The sequence below is a fragment of the Phaseolus vulgaris genome, chromosome 10 (assembly GCF_051622355.1).
Source record: "Phaseolus vulgaris cultivar YP4 chromosome 10, ASM5162235v1, whole genome shotgun sequence".
Classification (NCBI taxonomy): domain Eukaryota; kingdom Viridiplantae; phylum Streptophyta; class Magnoliopsida; order Fabales; family Fabaceae; genus Phaseolus; species Phaseolus vulgaris.
The window spans coordinates 20,773,043-20,799,608 of NC_143507.1; the positions used below are offsets into that span (position 1 = coordinate 20,773,043).

At 37.6% G+C, this 26,566-nt stretch overlaps 1 pseudogene; it reads left to right on the forward strand.

Moving 5' to 3' along the window:
- Positions 1-9,339: 9,339 nt before the first annotated feature.
- Positions 9,340-10,472, forward strand: LOC150024682 (uncharacterized; annotated as a pseudogene).
- The last annotated feature ends 16,094 nt before the right edge of the window (positions 10,473-26,566 follow it).

Below are 26,566 nucleotides of genomic sequence, written 5' to 3' on the forward strand. Positions count from 1 at the left end.
ACTTTGATTGACTTAAGAAGATCCCATCCTTTGTTTGCTTAACCTGCAATCCAAGAAAGAAAGATAGTTCTCCCATCATAGACATTTCAAACTCACCTTTCATTGCAGCCACAAATTCTTCACACAATCTATCTTGTGTAGCACCAAAGATGATATCATCAACATAGATTTGCACAAGAATTATTTCTGCATTTGACTTCTTGATGAAGAGAGTCTTGTCTACCATTCCTCTTTCATAACCATGAGATAGCAGAAAGTTGCTAAGCCTCTCATACCACTGCCTTGGAGCTTGTTTCAGTCCATACAAAGCTTTCTTCAACTTGAAGACATGGTTGGGATACTTATGATCTTCAAAGCTCGGTGGTTGATCTACATAGACTTCCTCATTGATGTAGCCATTTAAGAAAGCACTCTTGACATCCATTTGGAAGAGTTTAAAACCACTCATACATTCAAAAGCCAGCAGCAGCCTCACAACCTCCAATCTAGCAACAGGAGCAAAGGTCTCACCATAATCTATGCTCTCCTCTTTATTGTAGCCCTTGGCAACTAGCCTTGCTTTGTTTCTTGTGATCACACCATCCTCATCTAGCTTGTTCCTGAAAACCCATTTCGAACCAATAATATTCATTTCATTAGTTTTAGGGACAAGAAACCATACCTCATTCCTTGCAAACTGATTCAGCTCTTCATGCATAGCTTCAACCCACTTCTCATCCTTGAGATCTTCCTCAATTGACTTTGGTTCAATTTGAGAGACAAAAGCTGTGTGCCTGCAGAAGTTTGAGATGGAGCTACGTGTGGAGACACCTTCCTTTATCTGCCCTATTATGTTATCCACTGACAGATCTCTAGGAATCCTCCACTCCTTGGGCAGCTCACTCTGTTGCAGAATTTCAATCGGTTGTTTCTGCGAATCAACCGGTTATTTTTCTGCACAGATTTCCAACTTCTCCAAACTGATGCTTTGTTCATCTTCCTCAGCACTGGTCTTTGGGATTTGATTGATTCTGCGATCTACCTCATCAAAGACAACGTGAATTAATTATTCTACAGTCATCAACCTCTTGTTGTATACTCTATATGCATGACTTGTGAGTGAATAACCAATGAAGATACCGAGGTCCGCTTTCTCATCAAATTTTCCCAAGTTTTCTTTTCCATTGTTGAGAACGAAACAGCTGCAGCCAAAGACTTTGAGATGACTGATGTTAGGCTTCCTTCCATTGAAGAGTTCATATGGAGTTTTCTTCAAAATGGGCCTTATAAGTACCCTATTCATCACATAACATGAGGTGCTCACTGCATCTGCCCAAAATTACTTAGGAAGAGATGATTCACTAAGCATGTCCTTGCTAACTCTTCAAGAGACCTGTTCTTCCTCTCTACCGCTCCATTTTGCTGTGGTGTTCTTGGGGAAGAGAAATTGTGCAGAATTCCCAACTTCTCACAGAATTTGCTAAACTTCTCATTCTGAAATTCTCCTCCATGATCACTCCTTATAGAACCTATGTTGCTGTTCTTTGTGTTTTGTAGTCTTCTTGCTAGCTTTTTGAATGCAACAAAGGCATCACTCTTTGATTCCAAGAAAAGAGTCCAAGTGTACCTAGAAAAATCATCAACAATAACAAGAGCATAATAATTTCCACCAAGACTCATAGTTCTTGAGGGTCTAAAAAGATCCATGTGAAGAAGTTCAAGAGGTCTCAAAGAAGAAACAACATTTTTAATTTTGAAAGAACTTTTCACTAGTTTCCCTTTTTGGCATGCTTCACAAATGTGATCCCTCTCAAACTTGAGTTTTGGCAGCCCAATCACAAGATCCTTTGAGATTAGCTTGATCAAATGATTCATGTGAATATGAGCAATTCTTCTATGCCAAAGCCAAGATTCATCTTGCTTGGATACAAGACATCCAATTGAACATGGTGAAGAGATATCTAGAAGATACACATTATTAACTCTTTTACCTACCAACATTACCTCTTTGGTGTTGGATAGACAGATTTCACATGTGTTTGACTTGAACATCACTTGATATCCCTTGTCACAAAGTTGGCTAATGCTTAGCAGATTATGCTTTAGGCCTTCAACAAAAAGTACATCATGGATTACCAAGATGTTCTCATCTCCTATGGATCCTCTCCCGAGAATTCTTCCTTTGTTGTTGTCTCCATAGGTGACATGACCTTCTTGCTTAAAGGAGATACACAAGAACTTTGATTTGTCCCCTGTCATGTGCTTGGAGCATCCACTATCCAAGTACCATAGTTGCTTGCTCTCCTCCAAGATTTCCTACAAAAGAGATTTTCAAGTACAAAGATTTAGTCCCCTTATGAATGTGGGTCCATCTGGTTTATACTCATCAATTAAAGCTTTATTTCCCTTAGGAATCCACTTCATAAGACCTTTAGGAACAACATGTTTTCTGATTTTACAGAACCTCACAGAATGACCTGTTTTCATGCAATAAAAGCATGTAACAATCGGTTGTTTCGATGGTCCAATCGATTGTTTTTCTGGCATTTTCGAAAATGATTTTGAAAATCTATATTGTTTGTTTTGTGGATTAAAACCCAATCCAACTTTTCCAAAAACACAGTTTTGAGATGCTAGAACACTCTCAAAGTTGGATTGACCTTTAGAAAGCTTATCCACTGTTTTAACAAGATAGTGGACCTTCTTTTCAAGATTTTCGCAATTTTCACAAACTAGAGTATCACATTTGCAAGAGGAGTTTTTGTAAATGATTTCTAGATTTTCAAAATCTGTTTTTGAATTTTCTAAATCCACTTCCAGTGCCTTTACTCTGTTTTCAAGCCAGCTGTTCTTTTCTTTTAACCGATTGTTCAAGAGAGCCAATCGGTTGGCTTCTTCATGTGTTTCTTGAAAGGCTTGAAGCAATTGACCATAATTTTCAGAGTTTGAGGAGTTTGATGAACTTACACTACTTGAGTCATCCTCCCTTCTGGCCATGAAGCAAAGATTGAGGCTTTTCTTATTTTGCCTTCTTTTCCTTCTTGCTTGACTCTTTGTCATTGCTTCCTTTGGTTCATGAGCAACCTTGAGAGTCTCCCACATATCCTTGGCAGTTTTGCACTTTGATATCCTGAAAAATTCATTAGTATCTAGTGCAGAAGCTATAATGTTTTGAGCAGACCGATCAAGCTAAGCCATCTTACATTCATCATTTGTCCATTTAGACAAAGGTTTTGCAATGAAAGAATTATCCTTTTTGAACTTTGGAATGTAAGGACCATTCTCAATTGAATCCCAAATTCTTTGATCAATAGATTCAATAAAGATTTTCATTCTTGCGTCCCAAAACTTATAATTCAATCCACAGAAAAAAGGTGGTTTGTAGATTGAAGCACCCTCCTCAAAAGATAGTTTTCCAGCCATAGAAAAAGGATTTTTAGATCAACTTGAATAAATTTCAAGAACCAAGCCCTTGATGCCAATTGTTAGAATGTATGGCCTTAAACAAGAGGGGGGTTTATTGTTTAAGAAAGATTTTCGTTAATTTTTAAGCCTAGAATGAAAATACTTCAATAAAACCTTGATTAAGAATTCAGTTTTTCAAAACATAAAGCAAAACCACAACACTGGAAAAATAATCGGTTGTTTTACCGAAACAATCGGTTGTTTATACCAGTTATCAAATAACAAAACTGAATTTAAAGAGATAGGGATAGAGAGATTGTACACAGTTGTTTATACTGGTTCACTCCAAACCCAGAGCTACATCCAGTCTTCTCAGAAACCCTGAGGAAATCCACTAAGCAATCACACCTTGATCACTTACACAACAACCAAGAGAATGACCTTGAACACCTCAAGACAAACACTCTTCTTGGCCAACACACCAACACTAAGATTGTTGATCTTGATCCCCTCAAGAACACACAACCAATCTCAGCAAACACAGAAACGAAACTTGTTTAACAGAGTACAAGGATTACACTTGTTACAGAAGATAATCTGAAATCAATACAAGCAGAATCCTATTCCATACACTTTGATCAATCACAAACTCTTAGCAATCTCAGCTCTTTGAAAAACTCAAAAACTCTTAGCAAAAACTTGTCAAAGATTAATTGTCAAATCTGTTTTTCTGAATATATTCAAATATGTAGTTTGTTATCAAATCTTAACAAACTCTTAAATTGCATTAAAAGATTGGTCAAAGCATTTAATGACTGGAGCGTAAGCAGTTAAATCATTTAAAGCTCAGCCAAAGATAAAACAGTTTTTTTGTTATGGTCCCAAAACAAACAATCGGTTGTTTCCTCGAATCAATCGGTTTTTTTGGTACTTAACAGTTTAACCATTTTAAAAACAGTTTTCAATCTTTTTCTCAAAACACCTAAGTATAAACAATCGGTTGTTTCGATAAAACAATCGGTTGTTTTAACTTAGTTTGAAAACATTTTACTTTCACAAAGATTGAGATGCTTATGCTTTAGATTTAATCAAAGGGTGGATTACAACATCCAAACTACCCCAGAACTATACTAAACCAGCACAGCAACACCAAGCACAGTCAAGGCTTCAACATCCTTCAAAGGATTTGGATTCTTCAAAACTTGAACACCACTTGGTTCAACAGCGATGACTCTAGAAGAAAAGACATCTTGGCGGTCGTCCCAACGAACGACCAAGTAGCAGAGCTGGTCGAGTTACATAGTCGTGCATTGGTTGTCAGCTGAACTTTGGGAGAAGAGCTGAAGAGTAATTTGACCATCGTGGTGGCTAAACTAAAGGTTAAGCTGAACGAATTGTCCAATTCACTCAAGACTACCCTTGAAGCCAGGGGGTCATTGGAAGAAAAACTACGCCAAGTCACCAAGGAGGTCGACAAGGCGGAGAAGGAGGCAGATGTGTGAAAGGCCGAGGCTGAGGCAAGAAAGACCATCCCTATCAGAATGGAAGGCGAAGCCGCAAAAAGGGAAAAGGCACTATCCATTGAGTTGGAGAAGTGTCAATCCTTTATTTTACGCATAAGTAAGAATTTCTTTTACCAAGGCCTCCGTCATGTGGCCTTTTTTCATGGAGTTCCTTGGAGGATGACCGTTATGACATGAATAAAGATGTCGAGGATGAAAAATTGCTGCCGGTTGGCGAAGACGAGGAGGACGACGACATGGAAAATGCAGAAGACCAAGGAGATAACCTTGGAGCCGCGCACATGGAAGACGAACCCTCCTTAGGGGAGGTTGTCCAACTTTTGTAATTAAAACACTTATAAAAATATTAGTAGTTTCTTAGGGCCAGGATGTGGGCATTGAAATTTTAATTTATGCATTTTTACTTTATGCTCGCATACTTTAAATACTTGCAACTTTTGACCTTGTCGATAAAATTTCGATATTTAACTCCCATTCCTTTGCTGTAATCCTTGAACTTGGCTGACCGAGCCTCTTGCATTATGCCTATATTAACTTGTAGCTAGAGCTCTTAACAATGCTTTTTAATCATCGAGATAGATGAGGTGGTTTTAACAAAGTATACGAGAATATAATTGGTAACGGCTGACTGAGCCTGTAGTTCCTCAAATAACTTGTAGTTATCGTTAAAATAGTAGATGTCATATGTTAAGCCAAGCATAGAGAGTAAAATAACTCAATTGGCACGCTGTAATAACTTCATCCACCTGGTGAATCCAAACAAGTCGGTCAAAAAATAAAGAAATTCTCAAGTAAACGCTGTTTGAATGTAGTTGATACGTGTCTGAAACGACTTCTATGGCCACCAATCGCATGGCGAATAAGCATGGCCGATTGATGCTATATAATATATAATTTTAGTTAATGACGAACGTTTTTTGTTAATGACCCTGATGAATTCGGTGAAAGCTTTTATTATATTTTGATCACGTAAGGCGATGATAAGCCAATCCAGCCGAGGAGTTATCCTCGATGAAATCGTTTGGAGTGAAACTCCTATTTTATTCTGGTCGCACGGAACGATAATAATTTTGACTGGTTGAGGCTTCGTCCTTGATGAGTTCGGTTGGAGTGAAAAATCCTATCTTATTATAGTCGCATGGGGCGATAATATTGTTGACTGGTTGAGGCTTCGTCCTCGATGAGTTTTGTTGGAGTGAAAACTCCTATTTTATTTAAGTCGTGCAAGGCAATAATATTTTTAACTAGTCAAGGCTTCGGCCTCGATGAGTTCGTTGGAGTGAAAACTCCTATTTTATTTCGGTCGTGCGGGGCAATAATATTTTTACCTGGTCGAGGCTTTGTCCTCGATGAGTTCAGTTGGAGTGAAAACTCCTATTTTATTCTGGTTGCACAGGGCGCTAATAGTCGTGCAATCGACAAGTAACAATGCGGTCAGTAGGAGTTGCTAGTTTTTAAGCAGTTGTCGTTTCTGAGTAATTCCTGTTCAACAGTCTATAAATAAGCAAGATAAGAATATAATTTTAAAGTGCCTCGTTAAAACCTTCCCGGTCAAAAATCCTCCTTAGGCATAAGAAAACGAATGAAGAAAGAGTACACTATTTTTATTGAAATTTTTCAACTGTAATAGAATTTGAGGTGCGTGGTGATGGAAAAGGCCCAAGCTTGGGCCCTAGTTCAAGCCCAACAACTAGGTCCATGGCAAAGAGGATTCAAGAAGATTGGGGTTCTTCAACTGATGGCAAAGAAATGTTTCTTTATATGTTCAAAGAGGACCACAAGAAGTAAAGCCCAAGCCATGAGAGCTAGTTTCTTTATTTGTAATTTCAGTAAAATAGGGTTCATTTAGCATAATGGGGGGGTGTGCTTGAGTAAAGCCTTTTAGGGTAAGAAGTTAACCTAGCTTCTAGAACTTTGCTCCTAGGGTGCGACATTGACTTTAGTCAAAACCCTAGCAGCCGCTCTTTTGTGTATTCCCCTTCCTACCCTTGCTCCTTGTTCTCCAAGGCACCTGAACCTATATAATGGGGTGTTTGGCTCATGTTTTAATAAGATCAATTTTATGAGTAAATTGCTGCCAAATATTGCAAGCTTCTACTCCCTTGTCGAGTCTCTCCAAGTGATATGGTCCAACCAATCACTCTCCATACCTTTCATGCACCTACAAGGAACCCATAGCTCTATATGAGCCCTCCTTGATCCATCACATCCATTGCTTCCGCCACCCTTTTCAAATCTCCAAGAAGAACAACCCATCTTTTGGTATCAACCCATCATTTGGTATCCAGAGTTTTGGTTCTTCAAGAGATAAGTGTCCTCTTAATTTTTATTTTTTTTTAGTTTTCTTCAAATCCATGTTGTTCATCTTGCCTTGATTGTCTTGCTGTTTTTTTTATGTCATTTTAATTGTGTTGCTGTTTTAAAATTGGTTCAAATTGTTCTTGAGCTTCTAAACTGTTTTTAGGTTCCATTGATTATTTTGTGTTGGCTGTTTTGTTTTTAATTTTATTTGAGTCTTATTGATGTTTTAATCGGTACAAAGTGTTTGTGGTTGAGTCTTTTTTATTTTTGAATCCATACAAGTTTTGTCAAAGTCATGTTCATCCTACAATGTCATAAATTCCTAGTGGTGCCTTTTATTGTTGATTTGGTTGCTTGATTTTGATTTTGAGTGCAGCTTATATTTCTATTTTTGAAGCTTTCGTGCCTTTTATATTTTCATATTTGAGTTCATACTTGTGTGTTAGTTCAATACAAGTTCTTTTCCTATAATTTTCATTGTGTTTTTGAAGTTTCCTTGTTGTTTTCTATTTCCAGTTTAGGACTTCTATGTTTTCACTGTTACTGTGCTGGCTGGAATCTTTCCTAGAAATTAATTCTGTGGGTGAAAAATTCTGAAATTTTGGATTTGAGTATTTTTATCTGTTGAGAAAAAGTGAAAAAAAAAGTACATAAAAATTCAAAATAAAAAAAAAATGAAAAATGAAATACGAACAGAGTGCAAAAATTCTGACTCTGGAAAAACGGTGATGCGGCAGTGATCTTGAAAAAAATATTAAAATTATTTGGCTCACTGTTTTGGTAAAATTCCAACGCCTATTTTGAGCTAAGACATTGAAGTTTCTGTGGTTAAAATTTCAAGCTCAATTTTGAAGTATTCTGTCCAGCATAAATTTGGGAAGTTGTGAAAAATTTACACACAAAAAATTCTGTAGTGTTGTTTTGGTTTCATTCATCTATTCTAGTTCCATTCACTAGGATTCTACTTTGTGTGCTACCTTTTCTTGTGTGCCTTAATTTTTTGCTTATCAATTTTATTGAATACTCTTAAGTCTTGTCAAATATCAACTCCATTTGCAGTAGTCCTTGATTTTAAAATTTGAGTTTTGTTGCTTTAAAACTTGTTTGACCTTTCTTTGGTGGAATTTACCTAAAAAGTGTTTTGGTGAGTAGTGGAGCTAAAATTTTGTTTTGGTGAAAGCTATATCACTAAAAGGGAGTTGGAGTAAAGACTCAAGGTTGAATAACCTAAGGAGACAAAGCAGGGACCTCACTTGAAAAATACACAAATATGCACAAAGGAGCTACAAGTGAAGGAGTGCAAAGAATAGGACTTTAATTTTTGTGCATCAAAAAAAATAAAATTGTTGACCTAATTTCATTGTATTTCTTTGAGTTGTAATTTGCAAGAACTTTGATTAATTAGTGGATTAATACGTTTTAGTCGGTGAGTTTGTCTTCAAGGTTCCAAAGTGCTAAGAAGCCTCACCTTAGGATTCGACTAGTTTTAAAGCTTTCTAGATAGCAATATTCTTGTGTGTTTTATTGCTTTACATTGTTTTCTTGCATAAAACTTTGTTTTCATCTTTCATTGTGCTCTAAGTGAATTACTTAGAGAAGGGTTTGTGAAAGTATTGTGGATTAGAATATGGCTAGGAAAGGCTTGGTACTTAAGTGATCCAAGGGGTCCACCTCCCTTTCCTGGGAATCTACCTACGGTACTCCACCTATCTTTCTTTTGGTAAATTGTTTCTAACACATAACTTTCAACATGTCTTCTCATTCTTCTTGTCCAAGTGAAAGTGATAGAAATTCTATAAAATCTCTTTTAAAACAATTAGCCAAAGACTTTCAATCACTATCACATAGACAATTGCAACATGAGGCCCAAATCATAGAAGATAAAAAAGAAAGGGATGCTCATCTTGCTATGTTAGAAGAGGAGTTGAAAATTGTGAAAGAAAAGGATGAATATATTAGAAACTTAAAAAAATCACATGCATCTAGTTCTAGGTCGAGTGAGTCACATGCTGAGGGGAGTCTGAGAATTAATGATTATTATCAACCTCCACCTAGAAGAACTAGAAGGGAACACCCAAAGGAGACTAGGGTAGACTTGCCTCATTTTTATGGGAAAGAAAATGTTGAAACCTATCTAGATTGGGAGATGAAGGTAGAATAACTTTTTGCTTGCCACCATGTTAGTGAAGAGAGGAAAGCACCCCTAGCCACCTTAAGCTTCCAAGGGAATGCTATGTATTGGTGGATAGCACTAGAGAGAGATAGGCGCCTCCACAAGGACCCTCCCATAGAATATTGGAATGACCTTAGGGGAGCCTTGAGACGCCGCCATATTCCTTCATACTACAATAGAGAGTTAATGGACAAGCTCCAAAGACTCCACCAAAAAAACATGAGTGTAGAGGAGTACAGGCAAAAGATGGAGCTTTACATGATGAGAGCCTCTATTAGGGAGGAAGAAACCACCACCATAGCTAGGTTCCTCAGTGGTCTCAATCTTGAGATAAGGGATAAAGTGGAACTCTTGCCCTATAGGGACTTGAATGACTTGATCCAACTTTGTATAAAAGTTGAGCAACAAAATTTGAGAAAAGGATCAAGTCGCAAGGAGAGTTCTTACTCTAACTCTTATCCCAAGAAAGAGTATAGAAGAGAAAGGGAGGATAATATTTCAAAAGATAAACCCAAAGAAACTCCCAAACGTGTAGGAAAAGATGTGTCTACCTCACAACCCCGCAGTAGAGGTATCCAGTGCTTTAAGTGTCTTGGTAGAGGTCATATAGCATCCTAATGCCCAAATAGGAGAACCATGATCTTAAGAGAGAGGGGTGAGTATAGCAGCCAAGATGACGAGTCTAGTGGGGAAGAAGAGAAAGAAGATAGTGAGGAGGCATATCCTTGTGAGGGAGAATTAATGATGATCAGAAGAACCCTCAACAATCACCCTAGTGTGAACCATGAAACACAAAGAGAGAACATCTTTCATACAAGATGTAAAGTTTTAGAAAACATTTGTTCTCTCATTGTGGATAGTGGTTCTTGTTGCAATTGTTGTAGCACTAGGATGGTTGAAAAACTTAATCTACAATTAGTACCTCATCCAAAACCTTACAAACTTCAATGGATCATTGAAGATGGGGAACTAACTGTAGACAAGCAAGTAAAAGTTAGTCTTTCTGTAGGGAACTATAAAGATGAGATTTTATGTGATGTAGTACCCATGGAAGTCTGTCATATCTTATTGGGAAGACCATGACAATTTGATAAGAAAGCTATGCATAATGGTCTTACCAACGAGATTACTTTTACTCATAAGGAAAAGAAATTTTTACTTTATCCTTTAACACCCTCACAAGTGGTAAAGGACCAAGTACAAATGAAACTAAAAAGAGAAAATGAGAGAAAAAAAAAATAAAATAGAAAAAGACCTTAGAGAGAAAGCTGAGGCGTGGGAGAAGAGTGTTCCTTCCCACAAGGTCATTCAGAAAGAAGAAAAATTTGAAAATAAGATTGAAAAGATACTTCTATCTGAACAACCTTCAGGCCTCCTTCTTTGTAAAGGAACACTTATATGCACTGCCACACTTTCTAAAGTTTGTGAGCTACCTTCTCAAGTCCAAAATTTTTTAAAAGAATTTGGTGATATATTCCCTAAGGAAGGACCCATTGGACTTCCACCTGTTAGAGGTATAGAACACCAAATATATTTTCTAAAATTGATCTCAAAAGCGGATATCACCAAATAAGAATCAAAGAGGGTGATGAGTGGAAAACTGCTTTTAAGACCAAATTTGGATTATATGAGTGGTTAGTGATGCCTTTTGGACTCACTAATGCACTTAGCACTTTCATGAGGCTTATGAATCATGTCCTTATGGATTGTATAGGTAAATACGTAGTAGTTTATTTTGATGATATATTAGTATATAGTCAAAGCCTAGAGTCCCACCTAAGTCACCTTAGGGAGGTTCTTTTAGTGCTTAGGAAAAATAGTTTGTTTGCTAATATAGATAAGTGCACTTTTTGTGTAGATAGTGTAGTGTTTTTAGGTTTTATAGTAAACAAAAATGGGGTACATGTTGACCCCGAGAAAATCAAAGCCATCCAAGAGTGGCCAACCCCACAAAATGTAGGAGATGTTAGGAGCTTTCATGGTCTAGCAAGTTTCTATAGGAGATTTGTTCCTAACTTCTCAAGTCTAGCTTCACCACTCAATGAGTTAGTGAAGAAAGACACTCCATTTTGTTGGACGGAGAAGCATGAGCAAGCCTTTCAAAGGTTGAAAGCTCAACTCACTAATGCACCCATTCTAGCTTTACCAAAATTTTCAAAAACTTTTGAGCTAGAGTGTGATGCATCAGGAGTAGGAATAGGTGCTGTGTTGTTGCAAGGTGGGCACCCAATTGCATATTTTAGTGAAAAACTTCATGGTGCCGCCCTCAACTATCCCACCTATGACAAAGAGCTTTATGCACTTGTGAGGGCCTTGCAGACTTGGGAACACTATCTAGTCTCAAAAGAATTTGACATACATAGTGATCACGAGTCTTTGAAATATTTGAAGGGTCAACACAAGTTGAACAAAAGACATGCAAAGTGGATGGAATTTCTTGAGCAATTTCCATATGTTATCAAATACAAGAAGGGCAATACAAATATTGTGGCAGATGCTCTATCAAGGAGACATGCCCTCTTTTCTAAACTTGGAGCCCAAATTCTTGGATTTGAAAACATACCTGAACTTTATAAAGAAGATCATGATTTTGCACCCACTTTTGTTGAGTGTCAACATAGAGCACAAGGAGGTTTTTATGTTTCTGAGGGGAACTTATTTAAAGAAGGAAAACTTTGCATACCCCAAGGAACACATAGAAAACTCCTTGTAAAAGAAGCACATGAAGGAGGACTCATGGGCCATTTTGGAGTTGATAAAACTCTTGAGCTTTTAAAAAGAAAATTCTTTTGGCCACACATGAGGAAAGATGTCCAAAGACATTGTCATAGATGCATTTCATGTTTAAAAGCTAAATCTAAGACAATGCCTCACGGTCTCTACACTCCTTTACCTTTTGCAAGTGCTCCTTGGGAAGATATAAGCATGGATTTCATATTAGGACTTCCTAGGATACATAGAGGTTTTGATTCCATCTTTGTGGTAGTGGATAGGTTTAGCAAGATGGCTCATTTCATACCCTGCCATAAAGTGGATGATGCTACCAACATCTCTAAGCTCTTCTTCAGAGAAGTGGTAAGACTACATGGTTTACCTAAGACCATAGTTTCGGATAGAGATCCTAAATTTGTAAGCCATTTCTGGAGAACTCTTTGGGAAAGGCTTGGAACTAAGTTGAATTTCTCAACTTCTTGTCATCCTCAAACGGATGGACAAACTGAAGTTGTAAATAGATCTCTTTCCACTATGCTTAGGTCAATCATGAAAGGAAACCACAAATCTTGGGATGAGTACCTTCCTCATATTGAGTTTGCATATAATAGAGTAGTTCATAAAACTACTAACATTTCTCCATTTGAGGCTGTGTATAGGTTCAATCCTCTTACTCCTTTGGATTTGTTACCTCTACCTAATCCACAAGATTTTGTGCATAAGGAAGGAGTAACAAAGGCTGAATTTGTAAAGAAAATGCATGAAAGGATTAAATACAAAATACAACAACAAACAGAGAAATACAAGAAACATAGCAATAAGGGGAAGAGAGAGGTGATTTTTGAGGAGGGAGATTGGGTTTGGCTTCACCTTAGAAAAGATAGATTCCCTAATCAGAGGAAGTCTAAACTTAGTCCCCAGGGTGATGGCCCCTTCCAAGTTCTCAAAAGAATCAATAATAATGCATATCAAATTGACCTGCCTAAAGAATATGGAGTACATACTACCTTCAATGTTATGGATCTAACACCTTTTGCAGGTAGTGAAGATGAAGAGGCAAAAGCATGTGATTTGAGGACAAATCCTCTTCTAGAGGGAAGGGATGATGGAAGAGGCCCAAGCTTGGGTCCTAGTTCAAGCCCAACAACTAGGTCCATGGTAAAGAGGATTCAAGAAGATTGGGGTTCTGCTACTGATGGCAAAGAAATGTTTCTTTATATGTTCAAAGAGGACCACAAGAAGTAAAGCCCAAGCCATGAGAGCTAGTTTCTTTATTTGTAATTTCAGTAGAATAGGGTTCATTTAGCATAATGGGGGGGGGGGGGGGGGGTGCTTGAGTAAAGCCTTTTAGGGTAAGAAGTTAACCTAGCTTCTAGAACTTTGCTCCTAGGGTGTGACATTGACTTTAGTCAAAACCCTAGCAGCCGCTCTTTTGTGTATTCCCCTTCCTACCCTTGCTCCTTGTTCTCCAAGGTACTTGAACCTATATAATGGGGTGCTTGGCTCATGTTTTAATAAGATCAATTTTATGAGTAAATTGCTGCCAAATATTGCAAGCTTCTACTCCCTTGTCAAGTCTCTCTAGGTTAGACACTTTGATCTTCACCTCCACTTTTCTCCAAGTGATATGGTCCAACCAATCACTCTCCATACCTTTCATGCACCTACAAGGAACCCATAGCTCTATATGAGCCCTCCTTGATCCATCACATCCATTGCTTCCGCCACCCTTTTCAAATCTCCAAGAAGAACAAACCATCTTTTGGTATCAACCCATCACGTGGCATTCCACGTTTTCGGTACAGATTTGCCAAATAGAAATTCTAGTTAATAGGCTCCGCCGACCGTTGTGTTGGAAATGCGAAAAGGTCCCTCCTAATTGCTGGAGAACTTGCCTTCATTTTTTCAGGCGTCGCTATGCTTTCGCCAAACCAAATCCCCTTTTTGAAAAGCTCTTGGAGTTACCTTCAAATTGTACCTCCTTGCCGCCCGGACCTTGCACGCTTCTTCCCTTATTCTTCTTTTGTCTCTGAGCTGTTAATTAGGTCAAGATCGACCAACATGCTTTCTTTGTTGAGATCTAGATTGAGGCTGACCAACATGCCTTCTTTATTGAGATCTAGATCTAGTGTTTGCCGCCGTAGAGAGGGTTCTCCAACATCCATCGGGATCATAGCCTCCGTTTCGTACGTCAGGCTATATGGAGTTTACTGTGTAGTGGATTGTGGGGTACACTTGTATGTCCATAAAATCTCAAATAGTTCTTCGGTCCACTTAACTTTAGCTGGGCCAAGTCTCTTCTTCAATTCGTTAAAAATTACTTTATTGGTGGCTTCGACTTGGCCGTTAGTTTGAGGGTGTTCAACCGAGCTTGTGATATGCTTGATATTGAGCTTTTCATTAAATTCAGCTAGTCCTCAGTCGATGAACTGTTGGCCATTGTCGATAATGATCACGTGTGGGATCCCGAAACGACACACAATATTTTTCCATACAAAATTTTGCACATTTCGGGCTGTGATGGCTTCCAAGGTTTTCACCTCTATCCACTTGGTGAAGTAGTCTATCTCGACTAGAAGAAATTTACATTGCCCATTACCTGGCGTAAAGGTTCCAATTATATTCATTCCCCATTTTACAAATGGCCATGGGTAGAGAATATAAAGAAGATTGTCGGGCCTTTGATGAGATAAACTATCGTACTCTTGACATTTAACACATTTTCGAACAAAGTTTGTGCAATCGCTCTGCAAATCGGCCAATAATAGCCTTCCCTTAATACCTTCATGACCATTGTTCTTGCTCCCCACATACCCTCTCGTGTATCTCCCGCATGACATAATCAACCTGGTCGAGGGTGATACATTTAAGAGTGGTCGAGTATATCCTCGACGATACAGATCCTTATCAATAAGAAGAAACCTAGCTGTCAGTTGTCTCATTGCCTTTTCAGATTGTGCTCCGTGATCCCCGTTGGCTAAAACCTGTTTGATGGGAGTCATCTAGTTTGGTTGCACTTTAGTTGTCATGCATTTGTCCGAACCAACGCTTGTATTTTTCAAGATAACGTATATGACCAACCGATGGAGTCCCTTATTCTTAACTGTGTCTAATCGTGAAAGCATATCTGTCTGGGTATTGTTGTTAGAATATATGGCCTTAAACAAGAGGGGGGGAATTGTTTTTAAAGGATTTTCGCAAACTTTGAATGTATAATGAAATTCAATGCTAAATTACAGAGAAAGAAATCAAGGAAACAAAGAACCAAAATTGTTTTAAGATGATATCAGAAAAACAATCAGTTGTTTCTTCGAAACAATCGGTTGTTTATACCAGTTATAACATAAACAACTTAAAAACATAATTTAAAGAGTTAAGGGTAAGAGATAAACACGCAAGCAATTTATATTGGTTCACTCTTACACCAAGAGCTACATCCAGTCCCCAGAAACCACTGGGTATTCCACTATGCAATCAAAACCATATTACAAACACCACACACCAAAGTAGTGACCTTGAACCCCTCAAGAAACACACTACCTTTGGCAAACCACACCAAGAGTGTTGATCTTGAACCCCTCAAGAACACACAACACTCCTTGGCAACACAAATACAGAAATGCAGTAATCAAGGAAGAAGGGAATAGAATACACTTGGGTATTACAAAGCTTAAAGTTCAGAATACAACCCAATCCTATTCCACACACTTAATTATGATCCAAAGCTCTTTCAAATCTTGGAAAAACTGTTTTTTATAAACTCTTTTTCTTACTTCAAGATTAGGAGCGTAAAACCACCTTTATATGGACCAACCAAGTGGTCAAAAGCATTTAATAAAGTTGCCAAGTTAGTTAGGATCATTTAAAACATATTAAAACCGCTTAACATAATTCTATTAAGGTTTTCAGGAAAACAATCGATTGATTTCGTTTGACAGCAAAGTCAACCAAGTCAACCAGCTTTCAACCTTTTTCAAAAACTACTAAGGTAAAACAACTTGTTGTTTCGAAAAACAACCTGTTGAAATTTTGACAGCTTTTTAGAAAACACATCTTTTCAAAAGGTTAAAGATTCAAATGAATTTGGATCATCTTAAGGAGTGAATTAACAAGTTTCAAACAACTAGACAACACACACACACCCAACAACAAGGTCTTCAAGCTTTCCTCTTGGATTTGGAGACATCAAAGTATCTTGTTCAACAATCTCCCCCTATTTGATGAAGACAAATCCCTGGTTTGTTTGTGTTGTTGTTTTTGAACTTGAAAGGTCCTGCAAAATAGAATTTGTGCATATACAAAGCAAGTATACCAGCAGGATACCGAGGCACACAAAACCACTTTTCTGCATAAGCCATTTGCAAAGAAAACCAGAAAACCAGTGCCAAACAGTATTGTGTGCAACAAAACTATGGTGAATAAGAGCATGGCAACAACAGAATTTAAACCATGATAAAAACAGATAACACCATAGTGTAGCAACAACAACACAACACATAAAACCACATCATTCTCCCCCTATTTGTCTTCACAAATAGAATGAAAGAAGGGATACAAACAACAGAATTTTCAGCATTGAAAACCAGCATATAGCAACAACATAATAAACCAGAAAACTAGTGTGTGTAGCAGCACCATTGCAACAACAAATATTTGATACCATATCAAAATTGCAACAAAATCTATGGTGTATCAGAGCTATGACAGAAGCAGAATCAAAGTACCATAGACCCCAGAAATTTCAGCAAGGAGACCATAGTTTCTCCCCCAATCTTTTCTTCATCCAGCAGCACCCAACAATGGAGTACTTCAAAAAGTTCATCTTCAAGTTGGTCAAATGATTGCTCAAGAGTTGGTTTTGGTAGACACATTCTCTCTTCTGTTAAGAGCAAACCTTCCAGATAATCCAAAGATACATTCACAAATATTCATCAACCTCATGACCACCAATGTGGTTGCCATTCATAAAAAGCTTTGAATTTCTAGGAAAATAAAGAATATATCTCTTTTATGATCTAATTCAGAGGCACAAAGAATGCATATTTGACTCATAATGGGTTATGAAAGAAAAGAAACAGGTGTAATCATGCATAAGAATTCATAACAACTTTATTCAAATGTGTCAGAGGTAAAACAATCGGATGTTTCGTGAAAACAATCGGTTGTTTTTCTAAGACAGCTAGAAAAAGTTATTTTTCAAAGCAAATCATCTTTTAAAGTGATGGGAAATGCATAATGAAATACATTCATACCTTTGCATTACCTCAACATGTTTAGAATTTCATTTGGTCTTATGAAGCCAAAAGCATAGGATGAACATGTACAACTTACTTTACATATCTCATGAATTTTGACTTGTCAAGAATATGAGTAAGGTGTATGCTCTTGAGCTATAAGCATCACTTTGATTAGTCTTCAACATAGCACTTTTACTTGAAAGGTCTCTCTTTGAAGTTTCTCTTTTGATCAACACTATGCATGTGCCAAGGATGTCTCTTGACATTCAAAGAACCCTGCAAGACATATGCAAATGAAAAGTATAGGTACAAGAATTGACACTGCTCTTGATGTTCTTCCTTTTAGCAGACATTCTTCAAGCCCTTCTATTGATCCTCTTTGATGAAGGAGGTGTAGGATCCATGAAGGCAAAGAGAAAAACCAGAAAACAGAATGAGACTTTTGACCAACTGCATATGAGTTTATTTTTTCACAGAAAACAGTTCCAATCCTTGACATTTAGTGGCTTTCAGTCTTCAAGAAAGAGAGTCTAGTCCAAGACTACACAATGGCACGTCACTCAGTGGCAGATTTCACATGAAAGCACATGAAGACTTTGACTAGTCATAAAGGTTAATTTTCCAAGAATTTGTGAAATATATTCCATTTATGACAAAAGTAACACCCTTCTAAACTAAATCAGACCCATGATAAATGCATTTTTACCCATAACTGCTAGGGGAAAGAATCTGCAACAGATAGAATGCAAAAACAAATTAATTCAATTTAATGCAGTGCTGTCAGAGGGAAACAATCGGTTGTTTCGTGAAAATAATCGATTGTTTTTCTGTGACAGCAATTTAAGCATTTCACAGATTCGGAATTGACAGGTAAAGATAATTCAGAAGGATAGGCTTCATATTCACATTACATAGATGATAGATAAAGACATTAATCAATATTTTTCATACTACAGAATTAAAGAAAAATTCAAGAGAAGAAAATAAAAACAAGGAAAGTCTTATCCTTTTGACAATGTAGTTCTTTTAATGAGTCATTGTCCATAATCAAGTAACTTCTCTTGGCCTTCAAGAAAACTAGGCTTTGTACACAACAGTAATTGGAAGTCCAGAAAGAATCTTTTCCCTTTAGCAGTCATTCTTCAAGTCCAAAGATGATTCTTGGCTGCCAAAGATCCCTACAAGAAAGGTAAAGAAACAAGATTTGGTCCCCTTATAAATTTGGGTCCAATGATGTTAGTAGGAGCCTTAGGAACCTTAGAAACATTAGGAACCCATTTCAAAATACCTTTGGGAACAAAAAACCTTCTTACTCTGCAGAATCTAATAGTGTGGTCCCTTTTCATGCAGTAATGACAAATTTCAATCGGTTGTTTCGATAAAACAACAAGTTGTTTTTCAAAGAAACTTGAAAAGGGTTTTGAAACAGATCTGTTATTGCTGTTTGGATTAAACCCCAATCCAGCCTTGCCAAAAAAACACATTTTTTAGAAGCAATAACAGTTTCAAGATTGGATTGGCCTTTGGAAAACTTGTCCATGGTTTTTAAAAGATAGTGAACCTTCTTTTGAAGAGATTCACAATTTTCACAAAAATTTGAATCAACACACTTACAAGAACAGTTTTGGTAAATCATTTCCAAATTTTCAAAATCAATTTTTGAATTGTTCAACTCTTCTTCCAAGATCTTGACTCTATTTTCCAATGAGTTGTTCAAATCTTTCAACCGTTTATTTAAAAGGGCCAACCTATTAGCTTCCTCATGAATTTCATTAAAGGCATCAAGAAGTTGACTATAATTCTCAAAATTAATAGAAGTGTTTGAACTTACACTACTTGTGTCACTTTCTTGTCTTGTCATTAGACATAAATTTGCTTCTTCTTCATCACTTGAAGAGGAGCTTGATGAGTCATCATTGTAAGCTCTTCTTGTTTTTCCTTTCTTCTCATGCTTCTTGAAGTTTTTCCTCTCTTTGTTGGGACATTTAGTTTTAATATGACCCTGTTCACCACATCCAAAGCATGTATATTTGTTAGTGTTAAACTCAGTAGGTTTCTTGCTATCATACATGTTGGATGAGTCACTTTTGTTGTTTTTCTTCTTTAGGAACTTGTTGAATTTCTTAAACAGCGAGCTAAATGTTTCCTCTTCACTCTCATCACTTGAGTCTTGACAATTTTTTTTCCAGCAACTTGACTTGATCCAGATTCTTCTTTTGTCATAAGACAAACCTTCTTTCTGGATTCTGAAGAGAAAGATTCAGAAGAAGATTCTTCTTTGTCCATCAAGGCACTCCTTGGATTCTTGTGATACTCTTCAAGGGTATTCCACATTTCTTTGGCAGAACTACATTCTGAAACCTTGAACAATTCATTAGAATCAAGTGCAGATACAATGATGTTCATAGCTACACAATCAAGATGTTCTCTTTCAGAAGAAACATTTTCAGATATAGGCATGAGATAGCTATTTGTAATAACATTCCAGATTTTTCTATCTATAGATTCAACAAAGAATTTCATTCTTATGCACCACAGTTCATAGTTCATACCACAGAACAAAGGTGGTTTGTTTAAACAGGCACCTTCCCCAAAAGAAAACTTTTCAGCCATTTAAAAAAGATTTAGGATCAAAACTTGAATAACTTTCAAGAACCAAGCTTTGATACCAATTGTTAGAATATATGGCCTTAAACAAGAGGGGGGTGAATTGGTTTTAAAGGATTTTCACAAACTTTGAATGTATAATGAAATTCAATGTTGAATTACAGAGAAAGAAATCAAGGAAACAAAGAACCAAAACTGTTTTAAGATGATATAAGAAAAACAATCGGTTGTTTCTTCAAAACAATCGGTTGTTTATACTGTTGAATCAAGTGGTGTTCAAGCTTTGAAGAATCCAAATCCTTTGAAGGATGTTGAAGCCTCTGCTGTGCTTGATGTTGCTGTGCTGGTTTAGCTTAGTTCAGGGGTAGTTTATATGTTGTAATCCACCCTTTGATTAAATCTAAAGCATTAGCATTCTCAATCTTTGTGAAAGTAAAATGTTTTCAAACTAAGTTAAAACAACCGATTGTTTTGTCGAAACAACCGATTGTTTGTATTTAGGTGTTTTGAGAAAAAGATTGAAAACTGTTTTTAAAATGGTTGAATTGTTAAGTACCAAAACAACCGATTGATTCGAGGAAACAACCGATTGTTTGTTTTGGGACCATAACAGAAAAACTGTTTTCTGTTTGAATGAGCTTTAAATGTTTTAACTGCTTACGCTCCAGTCATTAAATGCTTTGACCAATCTTTTAATGCAATTTAAGAGTTTGTTAAGATTTGATAACAAACTACATCTTTGAATATATTCAGAAAAATAGATTTGAATAAAAAAGAATCTTTGACAAGTTTTTGTTAAGAGTTTTTGAGTTTTTCAAAGAGCTGAGATTGCTAAGAAGTTTGTGTTTGATCAAAGTGTATGGAATAGGATTCTGCTTGTATTGATTTCAGATTATCTTCTGTAACAAGTGTAATCCTTGTACTCTGTTGAACAAGTATTTGTTTCTGTGTTTTGCTGAGATTGGTTGTGTGTTCTTGAGGGGTTCAAGATCAGCAATCTTAGTGTTGGTGTGTTGACCAAGGAGAGTGTGTTTCTTGAGGTGTTCAAGGTCATTCTCTTGGTTGTTGTGTAAATGATCAAATGGTGATTGCTTAGTGGATTTCCTCAGGGTTCTGAGAAGACTGGATGTAGCTCTGGGTTTGGAGTGAACCAGTATAAACAACTGTGTACAATCTCTCTATCTCTAACTCTTTAAATTCAGTTTATTTGTTGTTTGCTGGTATAAACAACCGATTGTTTCTGCGAAACAACCGATTGTTTTTCTGGTACTACAGCTTTTGCTTGCTGTTTTGGCGAACTGAATTTCTGAATCAATTGTTTCCTGAGATAAATTCATTCTTGTTTTAAAAGTTTGCGAAACCCCCCCCCCCCTCCCCCTCTAGTTTAAAGCCATCTTTTCTAACATATACTAGTTAGAACATAAACAACTTAAAAACAAAATTTAAAGAGTTAAGGGTAAGAGATAAGCACACAAGCAATTTATACTGGTTCACTCTTACACCAAGAGCTACATCCAGTCCCCAGAAACCACTGGGTATTCCACTATGCAATCAAAACCATATTACAAACACCACACACCAAAGTAGTGACCTTGAACCCCTCAAGAAACACACTACCTTTGGCAAACCACACCAAGAGTGTTGATCTTGAACCCCTCGAGAACACGCAACACTCCTTGGCAACACAAATACAGAAATACAGTAATCAAGGAAGAAGGGAATAAAATACACCTAGGTATTACAAAGCTTAAAGTTCATAATACAACCCAATCCTATTCCACACACTTAAGAATGATCCAAAGCTCTTTCAAATCTTGGAAAAAATGTTTTTGATAAACTCTTTTTCTTACTTCAAGATTAGGAGCGTAAAACCACCTTTATATGGACCAACCAAGTGGTCAAAAGCATTTAATAAAGGAGCCAAGTTAGTTAGGATCATTTAAAACATATTAAAACCGCTTAACATAATTCTGATAAGGTTTTCAGGAAAATAATAGATTGTTTTGTCGAAACAATCGATTGATTTGGTTTGACAGCAAAGTGAACCAAGTCAAACAACTTTCAACCTTTTTCAAAAACTACTAAGGTAAAACAACCTGTTGTTTCGAAAAACAACCTGTTGAAATTTTGACAGCTTTTTAGAAAACACATCTTTTCAAAAGGTTAAATATTCAAATGAACTTGGATCATCTTAAGGAGTGAATTAACAAGTTTCAAACAACTAGACAACACACACACACCCAGCAGCAAGGTCTTCAAGCTTTCCTCTTGGATTTGGAGACATCAAAGCATCTTGTTCAACAATAGTGTTCCCGGCAGATGTGCTGGATTGTCACTTCTGTAAACCTGGTAATCAAGTTTTGAACAAAGTGATAGTATCTCCGAAGCAACGATTCCTTGACTTCGAATTCCCCTTTAGTTGGCCGACAACGAGTTGGGAATCACTTCTACAAATAAGCTTTGTGACCTCCAGATCTAGGGCTAGATTGAGACTGCCTATGATGACTTCATACTCGGCCTGATTGTTTGATGTTTTGAATTCAAACTTCAAGGCTTGTTCAAGGAGAACGCCACTTGGTCCTTTGAGTACTACCCCTGCACCACATGATCTACTATTAGAGGACCCATCCACATGTAAGATCCATTGGGAGCTCTCCCCTTCGGTCGAACGGGGGCTGAGCTTGGTTGCGAAGTCGGCTAAAGCTTGTGATTTGATTGCCCCTCTCGGCTGGTACCGAATATGGAATTCTGACAATTTGATGACCCAGCCGATTACTCGGTCGACTAAATCTGGCTTTGGTTATATCATCATTATCAAATAGTCGGTTTTGACTATTATGCAATGATTCTGAAAATACATGCGCATTTTCCGTGTTGTTATTACCAAGGCCAAGACAACTTTCTTAATCATCTGGTACCAGACCTCAACGCCTGAAGTACTCGGCTGATGAAGTAAACTAGTCATTCCTCATTTTCAATCTCTTGAACCAACGATGCACTTATCGTATCCTCTAAGACAGTGAAATAAACAATTATGGGCTACATGGCGTCTGACTTTTGAATAACCGGGGGAGAAGCCAAGAAAGCTTTTAACTGGAGGAAAATCCCTTCACATTTGGTCTTCTGTTGGAACTTAGCCGTCTTGCATAGTAACTGTATGATGGGTTTGGTTTTCTCCGCTAGTCTTGGTACGAATCTAAAGAGTGTTGTAAGCCGCCCGATCAGTCTTTGAATTTCCTTGACGTTCTCGGGGCTCCGCATCTCGGTGATTGCCTTAAATTTCTCGAGGTTTTCTTCTATGCCACGATGAATGAGCATGAAACCCAAGAACTTTCTTCCCTCTACCCCTAACGCGCACTTGTCGGAGTTAAGCCTCATGTCGTGGTCGCGAAGGGCTTGAAACACTTCCTATAAGTCTTTGATGTGATGTTGGCATGAGTCAGACTTGACGATAATGTCATCCACATAGACTTTAACATTCGGGCCAATCATCCCCTTGAAAATGTAATCCATTAGTCGTTGATAGGTGGCACCTACATTTTTTAGACCGAACGACATGATTTCATGATAAAAGTTGTTGTAGTCAATCATGAACCCTGTCTTTTCTTTGTCTCCCGGATGCATCCAGATTTAGTTATATTCAAAATATGCATATAAAACAGTTAAGATGGTGTGACCGCTCGCTCCATCGACGAGACGGTCAATGCTCGATAGAGGATAAGAATCTTTGGGACAAGCTTTTGTTAGAATATATATTGTTTATAAGAGATTTTTGAAAACTTTTGAAGGTTTAATGAAACTCAGTGAAGAAATCCAGAATTTGAAGCTTTTCTGTGTTTTAAAACACAGAAAAACAAACGGTTGTTTCTTCAATTCAATCGGTTGTTTATACCAGTCAAAACTTAAACAACTTAAAAACAGAATTAAAAAGAGATCAGAGAAAGAGAAATGCACACAAACAGTTTATATTGGTTCACTCTTACAACAAGAGCTACATCCAGTTCTCAGAAACCACTGGGTAATTCACTAAGCAATCAAACCAGATTACAAAAACCACACACCAAAGTAGTGACCTTAAACCCCTCAAGAAACAAACTACCTTTGGCAAACCACACCAAGAGTATTGATCTTGAACACCTCAAGAACACACAACACTCCTTGGCAATACAACAATAGAAATACAGAAGATTGAGAAAAGGATTACACCTTATCAAAGTACAACTGAAAAGAATACAATTGCAATCCTATTCCACTCTCACTTAAAAATCCAAAGCTTGATGTGAATCTTGAAAAACTTGAGATCAAATTTGTCAAACTGAATTTCTCAAAACTGTCTCTTACCCTTTAGAAACATATAACAAACTATATATACTTTCCAAAGATTGGTTAAAACATTTAATGAAGGAGCGTATTCAGTTAGAAATCATTTAAGACAGATTCACCAATCAAAACTGAATTTTGTTAAGATTTTCAAAGAAACAATCGGTTGAAAACACGAAACAACCGATTGATTTGGTTTGACAGTTAAGTCAACCAAGTCAAACAGCTTTCAACCTTTTGCAAAACCTCTAAGAGCAAAACAACAAGTTGTTTTTCACTTAGTTGGAAAAACATCTAATTTCAAAAAGGTTTCAATTCACATCAGTTTTAGATTCAACAAAAGAGTGGATCACACTTTAATCTACCCATATCCCACCAACACACAGCAGCAACACCAGCCTTTCATCAAACACCTTGAATTTGGATTCTTCAAAGCTCTTGATCACTCTTGATCAACAACTTTGTTGAGGTCGGTATAAGCAGTACACATCCTTCACTTACCATTTGATTTTTTTACCATGACCATGTTGGCCAACCATGTAGTGTAGTGCGCCTTTATGATGAAGTCAACTTTCACCAACTTCTCAGCCTCTTGTCGTGTGGCCACACGCTTCTCCTCGCCCATCTTTCATTTTTTTAGGGAAATTGGTTTGGCTTCTTTGTAAATGGAGAGACAATGTGTAATAATGTCTAGGCTCACCCCGGGCATGTCGGTAACTTTCAAAGCAAACAAATCAGTGTTATCAATCAAAGTTTGGCTTACCAACTTTCTGTCGTCCGATTTTAGGGACGTTCCCATGTGTGTCGTGTGGTCGTCATCTCGGAGAGGTAGATGGCAAAGGTTCTCGCTGGGTTAAGAATGACAAAGGCAACCATATTTTCTTTGGTTCTGTCTCGGGATCACTCCTTGATGGTTTCTCTACACCTTGGAGAGCATCCTCTTTTTCCCATTGATCGCCCACGCGGTGAGGTCTTGTGTAACCGACTGGTCGATTCTATCTTCAAACTTGCGACATAGCATTCTCGAGTCGTCTTTTGATCGACATGAATTGTGACGATGTCGCCAGATGCCATTGCGAATTTCATCGCAAGGTGCAGGGTGGACACTATTGCCTGTAGGCAATTTATGGACGACCGTCCAAGCAATATATTGTAAGAGGTATTTTCATTTACCAAAAGATACACGACTTTAATTGTCTTGCAAAAATACCTCTTCCCCAAACGTGCTGTACAGATTAAGGAATCCTCTAGTTTCCACCTGCTCACCGGAGAATCCAACAATCAGTTCGTCACAGAGCTGGATTTTTGAGTTTGGAATTCTCATCGTTTTGAAAGTCATCCAATATAGAATATCGACGAGCTCCCCTGATCCACCAAAAACATTCGTGATGGCGAATTTATCTATTTCCACGGTGATTACCATGGGGTCATCCTATGCTAGGTCGATGGTAGTGAAATCATCATCTATGAAGGTGATTGGCAGCATCCTCAATTGACTCTTGGTGACTACCAAGTGGACTGACTGAATGGCTCAAAGATATTTTTTTCCGAGTGGAACTTGAACTTCCACCTCCTGCGAATCCCCCAACGATAGTATTTACCTGTCTTGCTATGTACTTGGGGCCTCAATCTTCCAGGGAAGGACTTCTATAGATTCATTCGTCCCACGGACCAACGTTTCCGAATGGAATCGGATCGACTATTATATTAATGACCTCCCAGACGCCATGTTTTGTTCTATCGCTCCTACATGGACTCTCGCTCTGTAGCCGAGTCCTTCACACACACTGAGTTCTCATTCTTTCTTCTTTGATTGGTCGGACGTTGGTTTTCATTGAAACGATGTAAGCCTTTTCGTCGACGCCGATCATATTGCTCTTTTCGGTCCCTAGGAAGGTACCTTTCCCTTTGTAGAGATCGGTATGAGATGTATCAGTTCGAACAAATTTGCGCAAGTGACCAACTTGGATGAGTTATTCTATTATGTCCTTCAGTGCCTGACATCCCTCGGTCGTATGGCAAAATTTGCGATGGTACTGGCATTGCTTAGACGTGTCAGCGTTCCTCAAACTCTGCAACTGCTTCAAGGTCGGGATTAGTTTGGCTTGCAGCGCTTTGTCAAGAATTTTACCCCGTGAAGCATTCAATGGAGTGTAAGTAAAAAACCGAAGTCCTCAATTTTCTTTGTGCCTGTCCGACCGACCAGATATAGGTCGATTTCCTCCATCCTTCTCTTTTTCCTTATCTCCTCCATTCTTGGATCGAACGCTTCTGTGATAGTCAGTAAATTCCTCTATCTCCATGAATTT